This window comes from Heptranchias perlo, chromosome X, assembly GCF_035084215.1.
Source record: "Heptranchias perlo isolate sHepPer1 chromosome X, sHepPer1.hap1, whole genome shotgun sequence".
In the NCBI taxonomy this organism is placed as follows: Eukaryota; Metazoa; Chordata; class Chondrichthyes; order Hexanchiformes; family Hexanchidae; genus Heptranchias; species Heptranchias perlo.
Genome location: NC_090370.1, coordinates 22,438,025 through 22,454,865, shown reverse-complemented (window position 1 = coordinate 22,454,865; position 16,841 = coordinate 22,438,025). Strand labels below are relative to the sequence as shown.

The following is a 16,841-nucleotide window of genomic DNA, read 5'->3' as shown; positions in this document are numbered from 1 at the left end:
TCCTGTTGCACTCCCACGCTCTTCCTCTCTCCAGACTATCTGGTCTTGTCCTATTACATTTCTCATCTCTTCCCACAAAATGTTGGTGAGTGATGTCTGTGATACACCAGGCCCTGACCTCCTCCCGTGGGTGACCTCCTACAAATACTGCACAATAGTTTAATGTGTGTGTGTTTTACATGAGGAAAAGTGTATTAGCGCGAGTCAACCTGGTGTATCTATTCTCAGACAAACGGCAATTTTGCTTCAGAGCATTTAAATTTTAGAAAGCCTGACTTGGGAAGACAAGTTGTCCATCTCCATTTCAACAAAATATGAACAATCCAGGGATACAGACTTAAAACACCGGTGTCGGATTGGTATTAATAGCTTTCAAGCCCATTTTAATTATACAAAACTGACGTGGTGTCGTAACAAAAGTTCAATACAATAACGACACGGATGGGATTCGGACCCATACGTTCAGAGCACAATGGATTCGCCGACCATTCTGAATCCCAACACTAGAAATCATGTCACTTTTACACGATGTCCTGCCCGTGTACCCAGATCGACAATGTTGAAAATGTGGAGTCAATTTCTGAAAGGAAAGTAATTTCGGGATTTCGGTTCCATCAGACTGTTCGAAACGATCGGGTGCAAAACAGATGGGGCGCACGTCGGACAAATTTTCACCCAGCGAGTAAAACGACCATGACAGGACTCGAACCTGCTTTCCTTTGATAACAACTCGATTAATACCGAAATCAGAGGTTTTATCCATTGGACCACGCGGCCGATGACAAATTGCTGCTCCAGACAGGTGCAGAAAGGTAGTGTGTCCGGGATAGTTTTCGACAGCAGGATGTCCAAGAGACAACAAGGGGGCAAGCCATTCCAGATATTGTCATGAGAAATGAACCAGATTTAGTTAAAAGCTTGACTGTGCGTGAACATCTATCCAAAAGCGATCATAACATGATCGAGTTCAATGTAATATTTGAAATGGAAAAAAAGTGAATCAGCTGCTAAGATTCTGGACTTGGGTCAGGCCGACTTCAATGTGATGAGACAGAGACTGTCCACAGTCAACTGGGCAAATCTATTAATGGGTAAAACGACTGATGATCAGTGGGAAATGTTTTCAGAAGCATTTAACGTGATGCAGAATCAGTTTATACCCCTGAGGAGCAACAACTCTACTTGCCAAAACAAACCAGCCATGGACAACTGAAGAGGGAAGGGACAGTATAAGACATCAGGAAAGGGCATACAAAAAAAGCAACAAGTGGCACAGATCCTAGCGAATGGGAAAGATACAAAGATCAACACAGGGTCACAAAACAGATAGTAAGAGCTACAAAAAGAGAGTATGAAAAGAAGCTTGCAAGGGATATCAAAACCAATACGAAGAACTTTTAGAGTTATATTCGTGTTGATTCATTATTTTGCGTCAGTATTTACAATAGAAAAAGAGGATAGCATCCTGGAAATCCCAAGAAAACTAATATTGAATCGGGGACAGGGACTCAATTAAATTAATATAAGTAAAATAACAGTAATGAAGAAAATAATAGCACTAAAGAGTGACAAATCCCCAGGACCAGATGGGGAGTGTCAATGGATGTTATTTATATGGACTTCCAGAAGGCATTTGATAAAGTCCCACATAAGAGACTGTTAGTTTGGATAGAAGCCCATGGAATCGAGGGAAAAATACGGACTTGGTTCGGAAGTTGGCTGAGCGAAAGGCGACAGAGAGTAGGGATAATGGGGAGGTACTTACATTGGCAAGATGTGACGAGTGGAGTCCCGCAGGGATCTGTCTTCGGTCTTCAACAATTCACAATATTTATTAACGACTTAAATGAAGGAATGGAAAGTCTCATATCTAATTTGCCGATGACAGAATGAGTGGTGGCATTGTAAGCAGTACAGATGAAAACATAAAATTAAAAAGGGATATTGATAGTTTAAATGAATGGACAAAACTGTGGCAAATGGAATACAATATCGGCAAATGTGAGGTCATCAACTTTGTATCAAAAAAGGATAGAACAGATTACTTTCTAAATGGTAAAACGTTAAAAACAGTGGATGTCCAAAGGGACTTTGGGGCTCAGGTCCACAGATCATTGAAGTGTCATGAACAGGTGCAGAAAATAATCAAGAAGGCTAATGGAATGCTGGCCTTTATATCGAGAGGACTGGAGAACAAGCGGTCAGAAATTATTCTGCAGCTGCACAAAGCCGTGGTTCGACCGCACCTGGAGTAATGTGAGCAGCTCTGGGCACCGCACCTTCGGAAGGACATATTGGCCTTGGAGGGTGTGCAGGGTAGGATTACTAAAATGATAACCGGACTTCAAGGATTAAGTTACGAGGAGAGATTACACAAATTGGGGTTGTATTCTCCAGAGTTTAGAAGGTCAAGGCGTGATCTGATCGAAGTTTATAAGATATTAAGGGGAACATATCGGTTGGATGAGAGAAACTATTTCCGCTGGTTGGGAATTCTCGGAGTGAGGGGCACAGTCTAAAAATTAGAGCCAGACCTTTGAGGAATGAGATTAGAAATCATTTCGACACACAAAGGGTGGTAGAGGTTTGGAACTCTCTTCTGCAAAAGCCAATTGATGCTCGCTCAATTGCTAAATTTAAATCTGAGAGAGATCGCTTTTTGGTAAACAAAGGGATGAAGGCATACGGGCCAAAGGCAGGTATAAGGAATTAGTTCACAGATCAGCCATGATCTTACAAATGGTGGAGCAGGCACGAGGGGCTGATTGGACTTCTCCTGTTCCAATATTCCTCTGTTCCTAATTGATTCGAGCAAAGAAATCAGATCAGCCCAACTAAACTCGCTGTTCATCATCCAATTAACAAGCTGCAGATAACTGCACCAATCCAAACATTTCCAGGCAACTATGGAAGAGACTCACTGTGAAGCAGTTTCGACACAAAGCAATCTCTGTGCATACAAGGGACGGGTGGTGTAAACGGGCAATCAGTGGTCTTTCCAACTGATATTCTACTGTCCAAATGTTTCTGGTAAAATAATGATCAGAGAAGAACAAAGCCCTTTTCTGAGAATGCTCAACAATGGTCAACATATTGACAAAACATCGCAGGGATCGAGTCTCCCACAGTTATTATTCCGCTGGAAAGGCAGAACTTGCCAGCTGTTCTAAAATTGATCGCCTGAGCAGGAACTTGCACCCTGGACCCTCAGATCACTACTTTGCTAAAAAGTCTGATGTTCCACCGACTGAGCTTTCCAGGCCGCCCGATGTTTACGCTTTCATCATGCAGATTCATGGTTGGTCTCTGAATTTTCCCTTGAGGACGTCGAAATTGGGTCCGTTTTGCAAAATTCTCAGTAACGTTTTGAGGAGAATCCTTGCTTGTGTTGAACCTGATGTGAGAAACATGGAGAGGAAACTCGTGAGTTGACAATTCTTCTTGTTTGTGCCAAATGTCCTGTCATCCGTTCGCACTAATTAAAAAACACTTTACCCAGTGCCTCAAAAGCTGAACTTGTCCCACACGGAAGCAGGAAATGGTCTCCCGACCTGTCAGAGGATCAACAACTGAAAGCGGAATAATTCCACCCGTTACTCAGTGACACCGGGCAACACATTAACCTTCCGAATTTTCTGACACGACATTTCAAACAGAAGAATGTCTGTTTCACGAAAAGAAGAATTGTGTGTTCGGTTCATTAAATTTAAAGACCTCGTGCCGCCTCCTTTGCCATTTCATTTTGACGCCAATCGTCCCTCTCCCGCCTATTCATAAATAAACTCACACCTGCTATTGTCATACGTCCGGCTAGAGAACCCTCAGTGCCCACAGGAGAACACGAAGAAGGAGATGCTTCATGGAACACACCAGCTGAATCTTGAACTCGGGTGGAAATGTTCAGAAGCAAAAATTAAAATTGCTCCAGGTGAGGATCGAACTCACAACCTCGGCATTGCTCAAGCCAGATACTGTTATATAAGTACCGCGCGCTAACCGATTGCGCTACTGGAGCCCCATATAAATCATCTGCGCAGCAAACAGCCTCATTTGCGGCCTGTGAGACTGTCTGTTCTTCCAGTCTGTTTCCAAGTGAACACACGCAGCAAACTGCCGTTCGGACATTGGTGTTTCATTGGTCGAATTCTCGCCTGCCTCACAGGAAGCTGGGGTTCGATTGCCGCCCAATGCAGGAACATTTTCATTCGGTATTCATGAAATCGCGTGAATTGGGATAAATTCATATTCAGCTTCAATCTGCACAACATCTTGAGACTTCTTTTTTCTCCACGTGTGTTGCGTTGACGAAACCTCGTCATTCTGTCCTCGAGAGCTGAAACAGGCTCTGGAATTAAGTCAATCCTGCCTTCTGCATCGCTGAAACGATGTGAGAAGCAAATGAGTGAATTTTCAACAAAAGTGACGCCAGAACACCGCTCGATTGGGATTTGAACCCTGGACCTCTCGCATAAATTATCAGCAAAACCGCCCGCAGCGAGAATAATACCCCTCGACAAAACAGCCACCACAAATAGGTTCGTGCAACCAGTGTACAATTCGCAAACACCCACAGCCAACCAGCCAGCCTTTCAGGCCACTTCTGTTCCTCCAAACTCGTTTTCTGTTCCGATGTTCAGCAATGTCAAGTTGAGCACCAACTATTTCAAGTCACCAACATTCGGCTCTCTTTCCCACATTCGTTTCGAATGAACGACTTGTATTATCAAGTTAAACTTTGCAGAATTTACTGCTCTGAAGCTACATTGTCATCTGTCTCGGCATCCGCAGGTTTTACACTGAACCATAAGTATAATAAAATTGCTCATTTTTCACTGTGAGGGAGAAGAGAGATAAATGTGGAGACATTAGCTTCGAATTCATCATCTGGGATGCACTTTTGCTTCTTCTACCGTCTCAGTCTTTCTTTCTTTACCCTTCTCTGTTGGTTTTGCAGGTTCGATCAGCCTTGGCCGTTCAAGGAAGCCTGAAAAGTCCATCAGGGGAAAATACAAAGAGTCAAGAGACTGAGACAGGGAGAGATAGAGAGATTAGAGGACAGGAAAAAAGAGTGTAAATGTCAACTTTTGCGAATTAGCAGAATTTAAGATGGAGCTGGGAACAATTCCTTCATGTATTTTGAAATCTTACAAGAGACCATCGGGCTTTCAATTCAAAGTGTCCATGTTGCGGCGTATCTCTCCTCGAGTTGGAAAAGTGATCATTTCGTTTGAACTCAAACAGCTGCGATGCAAGGAGAATGCGAAAATCCCGAGGAAAACCCCATTAGATTACAAGTCCGACGGCTTAACCATTCAACCATTGCTGCACGAGTGTACATTAGAATGTGTACGGTCATCACAGGCGATCTGGCAGACTGTAAATTCTTTCAGACAGGTTTCCAATGAACATATGTATTTTGTTGCCGTTCAGGCATTGGTGTTTAAGCGGGAGAAATCTCACTTCTTTTGCAAGTCAGTTGGATTCGATTCCCGGCCATTACAGAAACTTTTTGCATTGTGCACCCATGAGATTGCCTGAATTGGGATCAATTAATATTCAGATTCAGTCTACACACCATCCTGAGACATTTTCTGTTCTGCCCGTATGTTGTGTCCACAAACCCTTTACATTCTGTCCTTTGGTTCTCAAACATGCTCAGAATATGAATCAATTCTGCCATCGGCAACGCTGAAACGATGTGAGAAACCAATTGGTGGTTTTTGACTAAAATAGTGACACAGAGGGGGATCGTCAGGCATTTGAACCGAATGCTCGTCTGTCATTGGAGACTCTCCCATTTCAATCTCCATCGACGGGCTGAGTCTGAATAAATCCGTCAGCTTGTGATTCTTTGCGAGAGAGCGGGAGATGTTGAGAAATGAGCTGGAGATTTCCCTCGATTTATTAATAGTGCACATTCTCACATACATTAGATAATAGACTTTCACATCGACTTTAAACCCTTTTTATTTGTAGATCACACGCTGCTGGAGGGAGGAGCGCATTGCCACAACCGGGTTCGTTGGAAAGACTGTGCTTGTGTGGGGAGCAAAGGGCCAAATGGCCGAGGGAACCTGTTCGGTCCCGAGTCCATCACAGCCTCAGACTGACGATAGGAAGGGGCGGTTCGTGAAAAAATGGGCGAAGAAGTTGTTACTGAGTAGATTTTGAAGGTAGGAGGGTCAGTTATCAAGGTCACTTTTCCCAGTTCTGCCACTTCCTTTGCGATTTACAAACCGTTTGTTTATTTAATGTTTAAATCAGTCGAGCCTGAAGTAAATTTGTCTCTTCTCTCCGCTTATATTGAATGACCCACCGTGTGTTTTTGCATTTTATATTTTTGTTTAAAGCTCAGTTTTACCATAAACCGATGGACATCAGAACCTGCGGTGGGAGGAGGACGGGTTGACTTTCGGGAAGGGGCAACTCTCACTGGGAAGGAAAAAGCGACCTCCAGCCGAATGCACAGAAATAACACCGTGAGTGAATAAAAATGACAATATTCTAAGTGCAATTTAAACCCACATCTACAGAAGAAATCGTGAATGGAACATTGCGCTTTCGATCGCTCGACCACCAGAACCAATACTGGAGACAGCCTTCTTGACTGAAGTCTGTGTGTGGGAGTGAGTCCTGAATCGGACCCATTCAGTGTGAAGAGACCCGGCAGGCGGCTGGCAGACACGGCTAAGATTGGGACTCGCTTCACTCCGGCATCAGCAGCTGGTTTAAAAACCGCTCTGGCTGCTGCTGTTACTCGGCCTCCCATACTCTGGGTGCTCCATGGAGGTCAGTCCTGATTTCTCTCTTCTGGATCCGGCTCCAACTCTTTGCTGTTGACGGTAGCGCGTCTGGTACCAAGTGAGTCAGAACCGTGTGCAAATCACGACCCGAGTACATCGACTCGGGGACTAGCGATTGGTTTTATATTGGGTTATTGTTTAAGGTATGGGCTGTTCAAAGTTTGTGTAATCGTAATTATCATAATTATTTCCAGCTCCTCCTGCTCACTGGTGCTCGGTGTTTCACCCTGTGATATAACCTCAGTCTCACTGTATACATCCATCGAGAGCGTGCATCTGGGCTGGTGATGGAAACGGGGAATCGGGTGCAGCAATAGACGCTTCGGAGTTACCAAGCTTACTAACGTATCCTTAATTCTTTAAATGATGGGAGACCTTACAATTAACAACAACTTACATTTATATCGCGCCTTTAACATAATAAAATGTCCCAAGGCGCTTCACAGGAGCGTAATCAGATAAAATTTGACACAGATCCACAAAAGGAGATATTCGGACAGGTGAACTAAAACTTAGTGAAAAAAGGTCGGTTGTGATGAGCGTCATAAAGGAGGAGAGAGAGGCGGAGGGGTTTAAGTCGGGTATTCCGGAGTTTGAGCACAGGCAGCTGAAGGCAAGACCGCCAATTGTGGAGCGATTAATATCAGGAGTTCACAGGAGGCCATAATTTGAGGAACGCAGTGATCTCGGAAGGTTGTAGGACTGTGGGAGGTGACAGCGATAGGGAGAGGAGAAGCCACGGAGGGACCTGAACACAAGGATGAGAATTTTAAAATCGAACATTGGCGCACCGGGAACCAATGTGGGTGAGCAAGCGCAGGGGTGATGGACAGTTTCAAAGCTAAGCAACGTGTGCAGGCTTGGAGGGACAATGCGACTCGGGATAATTGGCCTGGGGCAGTGAGAACATCTCTTGAGCATTAAGATATTCAGTAGCTGAAAGAGGCAGGGAGATGAGATCTGTGTGTCTAATTATTCTGGCATCTGCAAAATCCATCGTTTCTCAATGACCAATATCTTTCTTCCCCTCTCCCTGCTTTACTGGTAAGGTTTTATTTTCAGTCGCTGTATTTGCTTCGAACATCTAATTCCCCGGCATCTGGAGGAGCAGAGGAAGCTGGAGGAAAATAACAGACAGAAGCGGAAGGAGGTGGAAGGTGAAACTGGCAGAAAATGTGAGTGTGACTTGTTTCAAATGAGGCATGACAGGCCGGCGTTACCTTGCAGCTTTCCAAGGAGATGCGTTGATCAGGTAGGTGTATTTTGGGAATGGAAACAGTGACAGCCGAGGCAACAAAGCCATCAGTTTTACTCTGTTCCTCAGCCCCCGGAGTGAGTGAGGCCGTGAGAAGCAGTAACATTGAGGCCGTCTGTCCGGTCCCGCTCTCTCCAATCACCCGCTGCCGGCGGAAAGCAGTGAATGCAGCCTCTGACATCGCATTACTGCCCCTCCATGGGAAACAAGCAACCACGGCCCGTTCAAAGCTCCACATACACCGAGCACATGGGCAGGAAATACATGGAAGATTGTATCCCAGTCGCTCAGCCCTCCAGAAGCATTTAAAGAAGTCCGGAATGAGTGAAAATTTCTTTGGTTTTTAATCTGGAAATGAGAGAATGTGACCCCTGCACGCAGGAGTCGGGAGTGGATTTGCACCTTCCAGAAAACCAACCCGACCTGTATCTGAATCCGAACCACCAGACCACCAGGGAACCTGCTGCAATTTTCCTGCAAGCAAGCCGACCAACGCTGCTTTTCCAACTTGTCCCTTTGAAATTGACGTCACTTTCGCCACAGACAAGCTGACCGTACAAAATGGCATTTACTGGAAGAACACGAAAGACTTGTTCAGAGAATGAAATCACCAAGTGCGGGGAGGCATGAACATGGAATGGACAGTGAGGGGAAATACTATCACAAGCTGCTGGTGTAACTGTTTCCATTACCAAAACAAACCTACCTGATCAACGCATCTCCTTGGAAAGGTGCAAGGTAACGCCGGCCTCTCATGCCTCATTTGAAGCAAGTGACACTCACATTTTCTGCCAGTTTCACCTGTCACCTCCTTCTGCTTCTGTCTGTTATTTTCCTCCAGCTTCCTCTGGTCCTCCAGATGCCGGGGAATTAGATGTTCGAAGCAAAAACAGCGAAAAAGATGTTGGTCATTGAGAGACGATGGATTTTGCAGATGCCAGGATAAATAGACACAAAGATCCCACCTCCCTGCCTCTTTTGCTGCTGAATATCTTAATGCTCAAGAGATGTTCTCACTGCCCCAGGCCAATTATCCCGAGTCGCACTGTCCCTCCAATCCTGCACACGTTGCTTCGCTTTGAAACTGTCCATCACCCCCGTGCTCGCTCACGTACATTGCCTCCCAGTTCGCCAATGCCTCGATGTTAAAATCCTCATTCTTGTGTTCATATCCCTACGTGGCCTCGCCTCCCCCTATTGATGAAACCACCCCCAGCCCTACAACCTTCCGAGATCACTGTGCTCCTCAAATTATGGCCTCCTGGGACATTTTATTCTGTTAAAGGCGCTTCATAAATGTCAGCTGTTGTTAATTGTGAGGTCTCCCATCATTTAAAGAAGTAAGGATATGACAGTGAGCTTGGTAACTCCGAAGCGTCTATTGCTGCACCCGATTCACCGTTTCCATCAGCAGCCCAGATGCACCCTCTCGAGAGGATGTTTATGGTGAGACTGAGGGTAAATCACAGGGTGAAGCACCGAGCACCAGTGAGCAGGAGGAGCTGGAAATAATTATGATAATTACTATTACACAAACTTTGAACAGCCCATACCTTAAACAATAACCCAATATAAAACCAATCGCCAGTCCCCGAGTCGATGTACTCGGGTCGCGATTTGCACACGGTTCTGTCTCACTTGGAACCAGACGCGCTCCTGTCAACAGTAAAGAGTTGGAGCCGGATCCAGAAGAGAGAAATCAGGACTGACCTCCACAGAGCACCCAGAGTATGGGAGGCCGAGTAACAGCAGCAGCCAGAACGTTTCTAAACCAGGCGCTGATGCCGGAGTGAAGCGAGTCCCATTCCGAGCCGTTTCTGCCAGCCGCCTGCCGGGCCTCGTCGCACGGAAGGGGACCGATACACGACTGACTCCCACACACAGGTTTCAGTCAGGAAGGCTGTCTCCAGTATTGGCTCAGGTCGTCGAGCGATCTAAAACGCGGTGTTTATTTCACGATTTCTTCTGTAGATGGGGGTTTAAATTGCACTTCGAACATTGTCATTTTTATTCACTGACGGAGTTATTTCTGTGCATTCGGCTGGAGGTCCTTTTTCCTGCCCAGTGAGATTTGCCCCTTCAAGAAAATCAACCCGTCCTCCATCCACGGCAGGTTTTGACGTCCATCGGTTTACGGTAAAACCGAGCTTTAAACTGAAACATACAATACAAAAACACACGGCGGGTCATCCAATTTAAACGGAGAGAAGAGACAAGTTTAATTTAGGCCCTGTTGATTTAAACATTAAATAAACAAACGGTTTGGAAGCAGCAAAGGAAGTGACAGAACTTTGAAAAGTGACCTTGCTAACTGACCCTCCTACCAACAAAATCTGCTCAATAACTACTCTTCGCCCATTTTTTCACGAACCTCTCCTTCCTTTCGTCAGTCTGAGGCTGTGATGGACTCGGGGAACAAAAAGGTCCCTTCCGCCATTTGGTCCTTTGCTCCCCGCACAAGCACAGTCTTTCCAACAAACCCGGATGTACCAATACGCTCCTCCCTCCAGCAGGCTGTGATCAACAAAGAAAAATTGTTGAAAGTTTGTGTGAAAGTCCATTTTCAAATATATATGAGAATGTGCACTGTTAATGTATCCACGGAACTCTTCAGCTCATTTCTCAACATCTCCCGCTATCTCGCAAAGAATCACAAGCTGACGGATTTATTCAGACTCAGCCCGGAGATGGAGATTTAAATGGGAGAGTCTCAAATGACAGACGAGCATTTGGTTCAAATGCCAGACGAGCCCCCTCTGTGTCACAATTTTGGATAAAAATCACCAATTGGTTTCTCACATCGTGTCAGCGTTCCCGATGGCAGAATTGACTTATATTCAGAGCATGTTTGAGAACCAAAGGACAGAATGCAAAGTGTTCATCGACGCAACATCCGGGCAGCACAGACAACGTCTCAAAATGGTGTGTGGATTGAATCTGAGTTTGAATTGATCCCAATTCAGGCAATCTCATGGGTGCTTAATGCAAATAGTTTCCGCAATGGCTGGGAAACGAAACCTACTGAATTGCAAAGAAAGCGAGATTTCTGCCACTTAACCCTCAATGTTTAAACGGCAGCAGGTTACATATATCGCTTTGGAAACCTGTCTGAAAGAATTTGCAGTCTGCCAGATCGCCTGTGATAACCGTATGCATTCTGATGCACAACCGTGTAGAAATGGCTGAATGGTTAAGGCTTTAGACATATAATTTAATCCACTTTTCCAAGGCATGTTCAGTGTTTGGGTTCAAGCGAAATAATCGTCTTTCCAACTCTCGGAAAGATTCTCCGCAACGCGGGCACTTTCAGTTGGGAATCCAACGATCTCTTGCAAGATTTCAAAATACATGAAGGAATTGTTCCCAGCTCCATCTTAAATTCTGCTGATTCGCAAAAGTTGACAATTACACTCTTTTTTCCTGTACTTTAATCTCTCTATCTCTCCCTGTCTCAGTCTCTTGACTCTTTGTATTTTCCCCTGATGGACCTCTCAGGCTTCCTTGAACGACCAAGGCTGATCGAACCTGCAAAACCAACAGAGAAGGGTAAAGAAAGAAAGACTGAGACGGTAGGAAAAGCAAAATTGCGTCCCAGCTGAATTCGGAGCGGATGTCTCCACATTTATCTCTCTTCCCCCTCACAGTGAAAAAGTAGCAATTTTATTATATTTATTGTTCAGTGTATAACCTGCGGATGCCGAGACAGATGACAATGTCGCTTTAGAGCAGTAAATTCTGCAAAGTTTTACTTGATAATACAATTCGTTCATTCAAAACGAATGTGGTAAAGAGAGCCTAATATTGGTGACTTGAAATAGTTGGTGCTCAACTTGACATTGCTGAACATCGGAATAGAAAACGAGATTGGATGAACAGAAGGGATCTGAAAGGCTGGCTGTTCGGCTGTGGGTGGCTGCGAATTGTACACTGGTTGCACGGCCTTGTTCCTGGCGGCTGTTTGGTCTTGGGGTATAATTATCGCTTACGGAGGTTTCACTGATTGTTTGTGCGAGAGGTCTCCGGGTTTAAATCCCAATCCTGTACGGCTGTGTCGCAACTTACGGTGAAAACTCACTCATTTGCTTCTCACATTTGTTCAGCGATGCAGAAGGCAGGATTAACTGAATTCCAAAGCAAGTTTCAGCTCCAGAGGACAAAATACTGAGGTTTCCTCAACACAACACACGTGGAGAAAATAAAATGTCCCAAGATGGTGTGCAGATTGAAGCTGATTGTGAATTTATCCCAATTCACGCGATGTCATGAATGCAGAATGAAAATGCTCCTGCATTGGGCGGTAATCAAACCTCTGCTTCCTGTGTGACAGGCAAGAATTTGACCACGAAAACACCAATGGCCGAACGGCAGTTGGCTGCATGTTTCCACTTGGAAACCTGTCAGAAAGAATATACAATTTCGCAGGCCGAAAATGAGGGTGTTTGATGTGAAAAACAATCGCATGCAGCTCTCGTGGCGCAATCGGTAAGCTGCGCGGGACTTATTTAACAGTATCAGGCCCAAGGTTGTGAGTTCAACTCTCACGTGGCGCAGTTTTACCTTTTGCTTCTGAACACTTCCACCCGAGTTCAAGACACGGCTGGTCTGTTCCATGAAGCATCTCCTTCTTCGTGTTCTCATGTGGGCACTTCTGTTCCTCTGGCCCGCCGTATTGCAATAGCAGGTGTGAGTTTATTTGTTAATAGGCGGGAGAGGGAGCGATTGGCGACAGCATGAAATGGCAAAGGAGGCGCCACCAGATCCTTAAATCTGAATAACCGAACACACAATTCTTATTTTCGTGAAACAGACATTCTTCTGTTTGAAGTGCCGTTTCGGAAAATTCGGAAGGTTAATGTGTTGCCCGGTGTCACTGAGTAACGGGTGGAATTATTCCGTTTTCAGTTGTTGATCCGCTGACAGATCGAGAGACCTTTTCCAGCTCCCGTGTGGGACAAGTTTAGATTTTGAGCAACTGGGTAAAGTGTTTTTTTTTAATTGGTGCAAACGAATGACAAGACATTTGGCACAAACAGGAAGAATTGTAAACTCACGAGTTACCTCTCCATGTTTCTCACATCAGATTCAAAACAAACAAAGATTTTCCTTAAGACATGACTGAGAATTTTGTCAAACGGACTCTCACTCGAGTTCGACGCCCACAAGCGATAATTTAGAGACCTACCATGAATCTTTATGATGGAGTGTTACAAAACCGTGAACATGGATAGCTCAGTCCGTAAAGCATCAGCTCAGCAAAGTCGTGATCTGAGGGTCCAGAGTTCAAAATCCTTGTTTCAGGCTGTTAAATTAAAAACAGCTGGCAAGTTCTTGTCCTCCAGCGGAGGAACAACTGCGGGAGAGACGATGCGTGTCAATATGTTGACTTTAGGTGAGCATTCTCAGAAAAGGACTTTGTTCTTCTCTGATCAACATTTTTACCAGAAACATTCGGACTGTCGATGATCATTTCGAAAGACCACTGATTGCCCGTTCACACCACCCGTCCCTTGTTTGCACAGAGATTGCTTAGTGTTTAAACTGCTTCAAAGCGAGTCTCTTCCATCGTTATCTGGAAATATTTGGATTGGTGCATTTATCTGCAGCTTGTTAATTGGATGATTAACACGGAGTTTAGTTGGGCTGATCTGATTTCTTTGCTCGAGTAAATTGGATACTTTTTAACCCCCATCCACTCCTTGCAGACACTTCCAGCATCATCTACGTGGGCGGTAGAATGCAGAGACATTCAGCGCTACAAATCAATCCGCGCCGCCTCTTACCGAAACTCGGGAACAATGTTCACGATTTCAGCCTCTCAGATGCCGATGTCGCCAATTTCATCTTGTGCAGCAAGAACCCCTGGTGATTTTACAGTCACTCAAGTTCGCTTCACTTTCCCCAAAGTTTACTCTGAGAGAAAAATGAAGGAAAAGTGAGTGTTTCGTCATTGTTGTCGAAGCAAAATCGCTGCTTTCATTCCTTCCACCGTTGATCTTCCTGCGGGTGATGAACCTTCTGCACTCCACTATTTTTATCACATTATCAGGAAGTGAAACAAGTTGAATTTGAAAGTGGGAGCAACAAACTGGATCAAGCGGATAGGCGGGGAGGGATATTGCAAAACAAACAGCCAAGGAACCAGGAGCGTGTCAGCTGTTACATAAGAACATAATAAATAGGAGCCGGAGTCGGCCTGACGGCCCCTCGAGCCTGTTTCGCCATTCATGGCTGATCTTCGACCTCGACTCTATTTTCCCGCCCGATCCCCATATTCCCACACGGCATTTCAAACAGAAGAATGACTGTTTCACGAAAAGAAGAATTGTGTGTTCGGTTTTTTAGATTTTCAGATCTCGTGGTGCCTCCTTTGCCATTTCATGCTGTCGCCAATCGCTCCTTCTCCCGCCTGTAAACAACGAAACTCACACCTGCTATTGCAATACGGCCGACCAGAGGAACCAAAGTGCCCACATGAGAACACGAAGAAGGAGATGTTTTTGGAACAGACCAGCTGGACCTTGAACTCCGGTGGAAATATTCAGATGCAAAAGGTTCACCTGCTCCAGGTGAGGCTCGAACTCACAACCTCGGCATTGCTCGAGCGTGATACTGTTATATAAGTACCGCGCGCTAACCGATTGCGCCACTAGAGCTGGATGGTCACTTGTTTCTCATCAAACAACCTCAATTTCGGTCTGTAAGATTGTATGTTCTTTCAGACAGGTTTCCAAGTGGACACATGCAGCCAACTGCCGCTCGGGCATTGATGTTTTCGTGGTCGAATTCTTGCCTGCCACACAGAAAGCTGGGGTTTGATTACCGCCCAAGAGCATTTTCATTCTGCATTAATGACAATGTGTGAAATGGGATAAATTCATATTCAGCTTCAATCTTCACAACATCATGAGACATTTTCGTTTTTCCAGGTGTGTTGCACACACGTCACCTCGGCTTCTGCAAAGAAAGAATGAGACGGTTGGAACATTCTTCTTCAGACGGTAATTGATGCTAACTCACTTGTGATTGTTAGATTTGGTATTAATAGATTTCTGTGAACCAATGTTATTGAGGGATATGAGGCGAAGACGGATATATGGAGCTCGGTCACAGCTCCACCATGATCTCATTGAATGGTGCAACAGGCTCGACGGGCTCAATGCCGCTGCCACTTGCTGCCTCCTGATATGCGCCACTTTCACCTGCAAGAAAGCAGGACGTGTGTCTGTGTGATGGCTGATAGCTGCCAGTGTGTGTGACCTGTGAGTTGTTGGTGGGCGGCTTGCAACAGTGGTAACGTGTAAGGGTGAGAGGAAGTCTCTGGTTTGAAGAGTTGAATACTGATGGAAAGAGTTTGTTGGTATCTGGGTGATGGGGATGTCGTGCGTGGTGCAGTTGGTAGGTGACTTCATTTGAGAGTTGACCTCACTCACCTTGACCACTCATGTCAAAGCATTGAACTTCTTCCTGCACTGCATCGAAGTCCATGCTACTGTGCGCCTGGCAATGACTTCGTCCCCCACTGTCTCCCGCTACCTTTTGGATATATGTCTGGAGGGCCTCTTGCCCACCCCCACCGCCCTACCTCTGCAAATATAGGATGTCCCTCCTTCTGCCCACCACTTGCAACCAGGTCTCTCAGCATCAGCAGAGAAGCTTGGTGCATGCACTCTCCAGGCTTGTAACCAACTGATATCGACAAATTGGTGAGGACTGGCGTGCAGATTGGAGGATGTGGGATTTAGTTGTGTACATCCTTTATTCAATGTGTTAACATAACTCATCAGCTTGTGAACAGAAGGATGGAACCTGCAGCTGTGTTTTCCATGTGTGATGTCTCATCTCAGTTCAGACTCCGTGCAGACAGTAGACTGTTATTTTCAGCAAATAACAGGTACCAGCGACCTTTGATTGATTTCGAAGAAACATCCTCCCTTTAAGAGATTGAGCTCCCCTGGTGGTGGAAAGCGCATATTGCATTGATCCCACGTGCAAGGCCCGGAATGGAACGCTGAATGCAGGTGAGTCTTCGGGACAGTCGAATCTTGCGTCCTGCCTGCGCCAGGGTCATTGGGCGCGGGGAAACAGCGCATCACGCTACCTGCGCCGAAATAAGGCCTTTATCCAATTTCTAGCCAAAATTTCCCGCATACGCCAGTCGACAGGATTCCAATATGGTACCTGGCACATGGGGCAACACGAAAAAGGATTGCATTTGGATAGCGCCATTCACCACCTCAGACGTCCCAAAGCGCTTTACAGACAATAAAGCACATTTTGAAGTGTAGTCACTGCTGACATGCAGGAAACGAGGCACCCAATTTGCGCCCAGCAAGATCCCAAACACAGCGATGTGATAATGAGCAGATAATGTGTTGTAGTGATGTGGCTGAAGGGATAAACATTGATCAGTTCTCCGGGGAGAATTAATCACCTTTAAAGACGCAGACAAGGTGATTGTATCAGTTCGAGTTTTGACCTTTGTATTGTTTTTCTTTCCTTATTTTTATCTTCTTCAGATTCCAACTGATCAGAAAACTGACAACGGAACTCTCACAGAATTTTCGATAAATCTGTCACTCAAAATAAACAATGTTAGAAATAAAGAAATAAACCGGATTGAGACGGTTCACTTCACTGAAAAGTCGAATTCCTATTAAACCGGCGCGCGGAGTCACAGCAGCTCATCGCTGATCTGCACCTCAACTCCATTTAGCGAAATTGAAACTGGAAAACTCATGTTTCGAGACGAATTTACTAATTTCCTGAAAATGAAGATCAAGAAA

General features: G+C 45.3%; 2 non-coding genes across 2 annotated transcripts; both read right to left on the bottom strand.

Annotated features, from left to right (window-relative positions):
• Positions 1 to 3,920: 3,920 nt before the first annotated feature.
• On the bottom strand, positions 3,921 to 4,015 carry trnai-uau (transfer RNA isoleucine (anticodon UAU)). The gene is made up of 2 exons: positions 3,978 to 4,015; positions 3,921 to 3,956 (listed from the first exon to the last, which is right to left on the bottom strand). It is a non-coding gene; the product is annotated as a tRNA-Ile (tRNA).
• A 10,601-nt stretch (positions 4,016 to 14,616) lies between these two features.
• On the bottom strand, positions 14,617 to 14,711 carry trnai-uau (transfer RNA isoleucine (anticodon UAU)). The gene is made up of 2 exons: positions 14,674 to 14,711; positions 14,617 to 14,652 (listed from the first exon to the last, which is right to left on the bottom strand). It is a non-coding gene; the product is annotated as a tRNA-Ile (tRNA).
• Between the last annotated feature and the right edge of the window lie 2,130 nt (positions 14,712 to 16,841).